Source organism: Salvelinus sp. IW2-2015, linkage group LG18 (assembly GCF_002910315.2).
Source record: "Salvelinus sp. IW2-2015 linkage group LG18, ASM291031v2, whole genome shotgun sequence".
Classification (NCBI taxonomy): Eukaryota; Metazoa; Chordata; class Actinopteri; order Salmoniformes; family Salmonidae; genus Salvelinus; species Salvelinus sp. IW2-2015.
In genome coordinates this window covers 5,370,098-5,380,025 of record NC_036858.1, presented here as the reverse complement: position 1 = coordinate 5,380,025, position 9,928 = coordinate 5,370,098, and the positions used below count along the sequence as shown (strand labels likewise).

At 41.3% G+C, this 9,928-nt stretch overlaps 1 pseudogene; it reads right to left on the bottom strand.

The window, feature by feature from the left end:
* Positions 1 to 9,928, bottom strand: part of LOC111977565 (interferon-induced protein with tetratricopeptide repeats 5-like) — an 11,258-nt pseudogene continuing 1,330 nt past the window's right edge.

Below are 9,928 nucleotides of genomic sequence, written 5' to 3'. Positions count from 1 at the left end.
TCAGTATCTTCCCGGCCTTATCCTGTGCCAACTCTCAATCGGAATCTGGTAGGCCTTTTGAACTGGGTACCAGCACCATCCACGTCTTTTCTTACTGTAGTACAGAAACTTTCGAAGCGTGTAGATTGCTGCTTGTCTTGAGTCACTAAGGGACTCATCTTTCAGCAGGTTGGTGAAGATCTTCATCGCTCCTCCAGCTGGGAGTTTCCTCCGTAAGCCTGAGCCAGGTTAACCTGAATTGGACGTTGGATGGCTTCAGTTCCACAGCTCTGGAGAAGTAATGGATGCAGAGCTCTTGTCTCTTTTATCTGGCGTGCATGACCCAGCTCCCTTTCCTCTTCTGCTCAGACATCTGGTTGAAACTGGTGTTGTGACACCGGCCGATTTGGTAATTCATGAAGGGGAGTTTACAGACAGTTCGACAGCTTTCTCCAAAACCTCCAGAGTCTCATTGATGCCGCGTGTCTGAAATACTCGGCCAAGTAATGTGACGTGAGGCACGTCAGGAGACAGTCTGAGGGCCTCTTTGATGAGTTTCATGGATTCATGTCTACTTTGGTGTTGAAGCTGCGCAGGGCTAGCAGGACCATGACTTCAGTGTTACGGGCTCTAAGGATAAGGCTTTCCTTAGCTGAGTGCACCTCAGTATGCGCCAACCTCTCTGTTCCATCCATGGCTAACCCTCCAACCTGTACAGGACCATGGCATAGCCCACGTTGAAGGATGCATTGTTGGTTCTCCCTTAAGAGCTTTCTGAAAGCTCTCCTTTGCCCCTTGTAAATAGCCCCCCAAGCCTTAGAAAATCCAAGCCTTCTCACCATGTATTGAAGGTAAACTGCCTGAATAGCATCGTAAAACCCTTATTGATGTTTTCCAGCTTTCCAATGTAGGCATCCACATCAACATGTTCCCTGAGTGATAGTGAACCCATGCAAAGTTAGCATAGGTTACCAGTAACTCTGTATCATCCTGTCTATTCTTCAATGCACTCTCAGCCTTGTGGAGATACTCAAGAGCACTAACATTGTTTTCCTTCAGGTGGCTCAGAAAGGCTAGTAAGTTGAAATATGTGGCATGGTTCGAAGTGCTGAACTTCATGATGCGATCCAGAAGTCTTTCAGGGAGGCGTCCCGGTCCTTGATGTCAGCCTTTTCTATTCCCCATGTAAGTGACACTCAAGTGCTTTCAGCTTCACTTCCATATCTGTTGTGACAGAAGCGCTATGAGGAAAAAAAGAAAATGACCATTAGTATTTGGTATTATAACATTTTTATTAGCCCATCATTGTTGTCGTGTTATCAGCCAAAACCATCCTCATCAACAAAACCATCCTAATAATCATCACAACAGCATTGTTCTTTTGTGTTTCTTTTAGGGTGGAATCAGCTTTAAATATGCAGATTGATTGTAGCTTCCATCAATGTAATCTTGCATATATATTTTGTAATATATAAAACATATACAGTGCATTCGGTTTAAAAAAAAAGGACATTATTTACAAAGTATCAGACCCTTTGCTATGAGACTGAGCAATCGGAGGAGAAGGACCTTGGTCAGGGAGGTGACCAAGAACTCGATGGTCACTCTGACAGAGCTCCCGAGTTCCTCTGTGAAGATGGCAGAAACCTTCCAGAAGTACAACCATCTCTGCAGTACTCCACCAATCAGGCTTTTATGGTAGAGTGGCCAGACGGAGGCCACTCCTCAGTAAAACGCACATGACAGCCCGCTTTTAGTTTGCCAAAAGGAACCTAAAGGGCTCTCAGACAATGAGAAACAAGATTCTCCGGTCTGATGAAACCAAGATGGAACTTTTTAGTCTGAATGCCAAGCGTCACGTCTGGAGGAAACCTGGCATCATGCCTATGGTGAAAGATGGTGGTGGCAGCATCATGCTGTGTGGATGTTTTTCTGCTGCAGGGACTGGGAGACTAGTAAGGATGGAGGGAAAGATGAACAGAGAAAAGTACAGAGAGATCCTTGATGAATACCTTCTCCGAGGCGCTCAGGACCTCAGACTAAGGCGAAGGTTCACCTTCCAACAGAACAACAACCCTAAGCAAACAGCCAAGACAACAGAGGAGTGGCTTCGGGACAAGTCTCTGAATGTCCTTGAGTGGCCAGCAAGAGGCCGGACTTGAACCTGATGCAACATCTCTGGAGAGACCATAAGTTTTATAAATCAGAAAACATTTCTAAAAACCTGTTTTTGCTTTGTCAATATGGGGTATTGTTTCTGATTGATGAGGGAGGAAAAACATTTAATCCATTTTAGAATAAGGCTGTAACGTAACCAGTGGCGTAAAGTAAAAATACTTTGAAAGTACTACTTAAGTAGTTTTTTGGGGTATCTGTACTTTACTTTCTATTAATATTTTTTGACAACTTTTACTTTTACTTCACCACATTCCTTTAGAAAATGATGTACTTTTTACTACATACATTCCTGACCCCAAAAGTACTAGTTACATTTTGAATGCTTATCAGGACAGGAAAAGGGTCTAATTCACACACTTATCAAGAACATCCCTGGTCATCCCTACTGCCTCTGAACTGCAGACTCACTGAACACATGCTTCGTTTTAAATTATGTCTGAGTTTTACTCAAGTTGTATTTTACTGGGTGACTTTCACTTTTACTTGAAAAGAATCTTTACTTTTACTCAGGTCTGACAATTGGGTACTTTTTCCACCACTGAACGTAACAAAATTGGAACAAGTCAAGGGTCTGAATACTTTCCGAATACACTGTGATATACAGACCAGTCAAAAGTTGGGCACACCTACTCATTCAAGGGCTTTTCTTTATTTTTACTATTTTCTACATTGTAGAATATTAGTGAAGACATCAAAACTATGAAATAACACACTTGGAATCATGTAATAGCCAGAAAAGTGTTTGACAATTTTGATTGTTCAAAGTAGCCACCCTTTGCCTTGATGACAGCTTTGCACACTCTTGGCATTCTCTCAACCAGCTTCACCTGGAATGCTTTCCAACAGTCTTGAAGGAGTTCCCACATATGCTGAGCACATGTTGGTTGCTTTTCCTTCAGTTTGCAGTCCAACTCATCCCAAACCATCTCAATTGGGTTGAGATCGGGGGATTGTGGAGGCCAGGTATCTGATGCAGCACTCCATCATCTCCTTTTTTGGTCAAATAGGCCTTACGCAGCCTGGAGGTGTGTTGGGTCATGTCCGGTTGAAAAACAAATGATAGTCCCACTAAGAGCAAACCAAATGGGATGGCGTATCGCTGCAGAATGCTGTGGTAGCCATGCTGGTTAAGTGTGCCTTGAATTCTAAGTGTAATCACTGACTGTGTCACCAGCAAAGCACCCCCACACATCACACCTCCTCCTCCATGTTTCACAGTGGGAACCACACATGCAGAGATCATCCGTTCACCTACTCTGCGTCTCACAAAGACACGGCGGTTGGAACCAAAAMTCAAACATTTGGACTCATCAGACCAAAGGACCAATTTCCACCGGTCTAATGTCCATTGCTCGAGTTTCTTTCCCAAGCAAGTCTCTTCTTCTTATTGGTGTCCTTTAGTAGTGGTTTCTTTGCAGCAATTCGACTATGAAGGCCTGATTCACACAGTCTACTCTGAACAGTTGATATTTAGATGTGTCTGTTACTTGAACTCTGTGAAGCATTTATTTGGGCTGTAATTTCTGAGGCTGGTAACTTTAGTRAACTTATCCTCTGCAGCAGAGGCACCACTGGGTCTTCCATTCCCATGGCGGTCCTCACGAGAGACAGTTTCATCATAGCGCTTGATGGTTTTTCGACTGCACTTGAAGAAACTTTCAAAGTTCTTGACATTTTCTGGATTGACTGACCTTCATGTCTTAAAGTAATGATGRACTGTTGTTTCTCTTTGCTTATTTTTGCTGTTCTTGCCATTATATGGACTTGGTATTTTACCAAATAGGGCTATCTTCTGTATACCACCCCTACCTTGTCACAACATAACTGATTGGCTCAAACGCATTAAGAAGTAAARAAATTCCACAAATTAACTTTTAACAAGGCACACCTCTTAATTTAAATTAATTCCAGGTGACTACCTCATGATGCTGGTTGAGCGAATGCCGGAGTGTGCAAATTTGTCATCAAGGCAAAGGGTGGCTACTTTGAAGGGTCTCAAATATAATTTATATTTGTTTAACACTGTTTGGTTACTACATGATTMCATATTTGTTATTTCATAGTTTTGATGTAGAAAATAGGAAAAATAAGGAAAAACCCTGGAATGACAAGGTGTGTCCAATCGTTTGACTGGTACTGTATATCTTTAAAAAAAAAAAAATTTTTTTTTTATTATTTTCCCCTAACCTTCCCTAATTGGAGTAAAATAATGGACAACAACACATAGGTTTCTACTTCCAGCTAATACGTACTATAWACACTTTACGGACACAATATATTTTACAATAGTTATTTTTTGTTTGTTTTTCCTTCAGCTACCCTCAAGCCCTCCGATCTATCTCTGAAGACCTTCCAGTTTGATTTTTATTTGCCATATATTTTTGAACTGTGCTGTTTCACAAAAGATCTGAACCTATRTACATTTTATGGACACAGTATATTTTACAATAGCTATCGAGGAGTTGCGTTTTCTTCTGGGGATTGGTTCACCATGCTTACTTTCAAACATGTTTGGGTGTTGATTGTATTGGTAATATTGGTTGGTACATTTCTCTAGCCTTATAATTCGTTTYGTGTTATCCAGATTGAAGGTTATTGCACACGAGKATGTGGAGTGAAGTGCTAATATTTAGTGAAATTTATAAATATTGAATATTCCGTTTTTATCTTGAGACGTTCTGCAGCAAAGTGTTCAGTCCGCCATAACTCCTCTCTCTCTTGCTCACTCATAACACAACAGCATTGCTYATTATTGTGTTATATTAAGTACATTAGAGAGAGAGATTATGTATGTGCATGTCATTCAAATATGTWATAATTTTWGTAAAATTCTTACCTCATTTTACAGTCAATGGCAGAGAAGACAGGCTACAGTATTGAGATRATAACMCTCAGAGACACTACCCACTTCCTGTTATATCAAAGCTTTTCATTTAGCAGAAAGGAAAACGAAACTCATACGTGTTTGCTAAAAATGTCCATTCTGCCAACAAGCTGTGAATGAAGAAGAACAGTACCATCAACAACTGAATCAAAATGTATCTAGAATGTGCACCATCCTAGCGGCATGCATCTTTTTTTCATGACTTGTTTTAACAAATTGATGGCGATTTGTAGCTACACTCAAACAAAATGCTGGGTTAAAAACAACCCAATATGGGTTATTTGGTAACCCAGCGCTGGATAAATATTGGACAGAACACACGCTGAGTAATTTTGACCCAGCCAGTTGGGTTGTGTGAAATTGCATTTGTGTCCCGTCCAGTTTTATCATTGGAATGTGAGACAAGAATTGGTAACAGTATGCTTTAAAACCATGCAGATGCCTCCAAGCGGTCGGGTAGGCTGTCTGGTGTGTGTGGGCTGACATTCTGGCTGGACCAGCACGGGAGAGTTGAGCATAGTTCAGTGTGTATGAGCATAGTTCAGTGTGTATGAGCATAGTTCAGTGTGTATGTGTTGCGCTCTTTCATCACAAAGTTGTAAAAGGAAGCAGAGCAGAGATTAGCTGCTCTTTAGTTGACTGATGTAGCTGGCAAGGTAACTGCTGTTTAACTTAAAAGAAAACAACTAAACAACTGTTTATTTGCAGAGCTGAGCCAGTATTGTAACTGACATGTAAAGTTAGTTAATGTTTCATCCCCTCTCAACTGAGGTGAATGAATAAGCTACGCTAGCAAGTAGCTACCGCAGCCAGGGGTCAGCTCTAGCCTCTAGTTATCTGTAAGATACTACACAACAATTAGTATTACTTTCTTAGCTACAGTATACATACAGTTGAAGTCGGAAGTTTACATACACTTAGGTTGGAGTCATTAAAACTCGTTTTTCAACCACTCCACAAATTTCTTGTTAACAAACTATAGTTTTGGCAAGTTGGTTAGGACATCTACTGTTTGCATGACACAAGTAATTTTTCCAACAATTGTTTACAGATAGATTACTTCACTTATAATTCAACTGTAACACAATTTTGCAGTGGGTCAGAATTTACATACACTAAGTTGACTGTGCCTTTTAAACAGCTTGGAAAATTCCAGAAAATGATGTCAATGCTTTAGAAGCTTCTGATAGGCTAATTGACATATTTGACTCAATTGGAGGTGTAGCTGTGGATGTATTTCAAGGCTAACCTTTCAAACTCAGTGCCTATTTGCTTGACATCATGGGAAAATCAAAAGACCTCCACAAGACTGCCACAGTCCAAAGCAATTTCAAATGCCTGAAGGTATCACGTTCATCTGTACAAGCAATAAGTATGCAAAGTATAACACCATGGGACCACAAAGTCATCATACTCGCTCAGAGAAGGAGACGCGTTCTGTTCCTAGAGATTAAGTACTTTGGTGCAAAAGTGCAAAGTCAATCCCAGAACAACAAAAAGGACCCTGTGAAGATGCTGGAGGAAAAAGGTACAAGTATCTATTTCCACAGTAAAACGAGTCCAATATCGAACACATTACACCTGAAAGGACGCTTCAGGTTAGCAGGAAGAAGGCCACTGCTCACAAAGACCTCCATAACAAATAAAAGCCAGGACTACGAGTCTGCAATCTGCCCGATGGACAAAATCAACTTTTTTGAGAAAAATGTCTCTGGTCCTGATGAAACTTAAAAATTAGAAACTGTTTGACCATAAGACCTATTGTATATTTCTTTGCAGGCAAAAAGGTGAAGGCTTGCAAGCCGGAAGAATTGACATCACAAAGCCTGAAAAAACACGGGGGATGGCCAGCATCATGTTGCTGGGGTTGCTTTGCGCTGCCAGGAGGGGCTTGGTGCACTTCCAACAAAATACGATGAGCATCACGACAAGGAAAAATTATGTGGATATTTATACAAGCAATCTCACAGACCTCAGTCAAGAGTTAACGAGCCTTTGGTCACACAACGGTGGGTCTTCCAAATGGACCAAGTGAACCCAAGGAAGATAACTTCCAAAGTTGTGGCAAAAATGGCTTTTAAGGAGCCAATAAGTCAAGGTATTGGAGTGGCCATCACAAAGCCCTGACCTCAAACCTATAGAACATTTGTGGGCAGAACTGAAAAATCGTGTGCGAGCAAGGAGGCCTACAAACCTGACTCCATTACACCATCTCTGTCAGGAGGAATGGGCCAAAATTCACCCAACTTATTGTGGGAAGCTTGTGGAAGGCTACCCGACACGTTTGACCCAAGTTAAACAATTTAATGGGAACGCTACCAAATACTAATTGAGTGTATGTAAACTTCTGACCCACTGGGAATGTGATGAAAGAAATAAAAGCTGAAATTAATCATTCTCTCGACTATTATTCTGAAACTTCACATTCTTAAAATAAAGTGGTGATCCTACATGACCTAAGACAGGGAATTGAGACTAGGATTAAATGTCAGGATTTGTGAAAAACTGAGTTTAAATGTATTTGGCTAAGGCGTATGTAAACTTCTGACTTCAACTGTATCTCCCTGGCATATTACATCATTTATGCAGCCTCACSCTGTTGTGCTGTGCTCACTTGAACAGTAAGGTGGCGTGGCGGTCCTTCGTGGGCAAATTTTGTCATCAAACCTGGTCATCAAAGTCTGACATTCTCTGGATTTGTGGTGCATTCAAGACAACTGGGAATTCGGGGGGGAAAAAAGGTTGACTCATGATGACGTAAGTGATCTTCAGGTCATAGCTCTAGAAAGAGGACCGAGTTCCCGATTTTACAATTTCGAGTTGGATGAAAGTTCAAAACGTATTTTCCCAGTCGTAGCTCATTGTTTGTGAATTCCCAGTTAGTCTTGCACTCACTAAAGTCCGATTTTGCAGTTCCGAGTTAACAGTTGTTTTGAGCGCGGCACAAATCATGCTTCCTTGACAGCATTTACATYTTTAACTAGGAAAAGAGACCCTTAATCTTAGACTTGGGACCACACAGCCACAGCCACTCCACTGAAAAGCAGGCTAATGACTGCTTTGCAATACTTGCAGTTGGCCACTGATTCCTTCCAAACCACTCATTGTTGAATTTGCGATTTCCAACTTGTTGTGTAATGTTTATGTCCAATGGCTGATGAGCACCGATACGTTTTATCTGTTATTTCTCTTCTTTATTTCCCTTCATWTGACAAGGATTAAAAAGGATTTGCCAGTAGATTGTCAACTTGATTCATGATGATGACTGCTAGCTAAGATTTTGAAAGTATGATGTTGACATGATCAGTCCAATCAAAGCTGCTGTAGATAGCACATATGAGAGACTACCAACCTTATCCCTCGTACAATCTTTGAGCCTATTCTCGGCATCGCCCTTGAGCCAGCGACCTTCATATCGCCTAAAATCTACCCTCCGACATACCCACAATACCTGGGCGAAGATCTTCGTGGGGTCTGGTTTTCATCACGTTCGCGCGCTCCCTTATATGGAATGTGGCCGTTGACAACCTTAATTCGCGCAGGTCTCAGGGGTAGAACATGCGAAGTTCTCATCAGAACCTAGATCCAAGTGTAGGCTGATCTTAGCACAGCCATGGACAAAAAACAGTTCATTAGTGATTGTCGCAACACTCGCAATGTGACAAGAACCACGAAGGATAACGCTGAGAAATGGTTACGACTAGTTAGGCTTGTATGACGTTTTGCGTGGCAGGGTCTAACACACAAAACCAGGTCTCTTAGATATCATGAATGAACTGTGGTAAGAAAAATTATAGAGTAAGTAACAAGATGAGGTTATGTAAAGGCATAGGTTGAGAAAACGGGTAAAGATAAGAGGTATGACAGAAACGGAAAGTATTGGTTGCCCTACTGTGTAATAGCAATTAGGCAAGCCGACATCGCAACCATAGGTAAAACATATGTCTTAAGTACTGAGGCCTATTTTCATTATATTGCATAAATTGATGTTGCATAAGAGAATGACATACTGCTTGCATACCTTTATTTTGACGTTATTATCCTCTTTCTTCTTTCCTTTTTTTGTCCTAAACTGCGGCTATCTGATGGCTAAGACCTTTTTTACCATTTGTGTTGATTTGGGCACTCGGAGCATCGCATACATTAGCGCCCCATCCACTGTAACATGACTACATGTACCACCAGCACGTCAAGGCAGGAGTCAAGACTACATTTACCCATGCCCAGACACATGTCAATCAAAGGAGTCAGATACATTACGCATTCCCCACACTGTCAGACCAAGAGTCAAGATAACAGTTTACCATCCCCCAACACTGTCCACAGTAGAGTCAATCTAAACCAGTTTCAACGGTTGGTGGTGTGCGACTGGGGTTTTTATATATTGGTTTAAATTTTCGCACAAAACCAGACCAAATGCAACAATACTGTAATGTTGTGAAACTATATATTCACAGTATTATGAATGAATTGGTGGTTTTTTTGTAGCATTTCGTACGTGTGAGCTGGATTTTTGCTAATGCGTTACTATAGCAGTTCGCAAACAATGTATAAAAAATATGATTATTTGAGTTGATAAAGCGGCTACTACATGGTCTCTTTTTGTTTTCTTGGTAATGAGTCAATGCAGGTGTTCAGCGTAGCTCAGTGCTTTTGTGGTGGTGGGGCAAGCAGTAGAAATATGGCAGGTTGGCACGTGATTGGGCTCAGTGTTCTGTCACTCAATGGGGACTACGTCACCGCAAGTCCTAACGGTAGAGGCTGGTAATTTCAGGCCCTGTGGGTGCTGCCATAGAGTTACTTAGACGTGCATCCCAAGAAGGGCCCTTTCAAGGGGGTTTTGATTTTAGGGGTCCAGATGAATCAACATCAAATAGTTATAGTTAT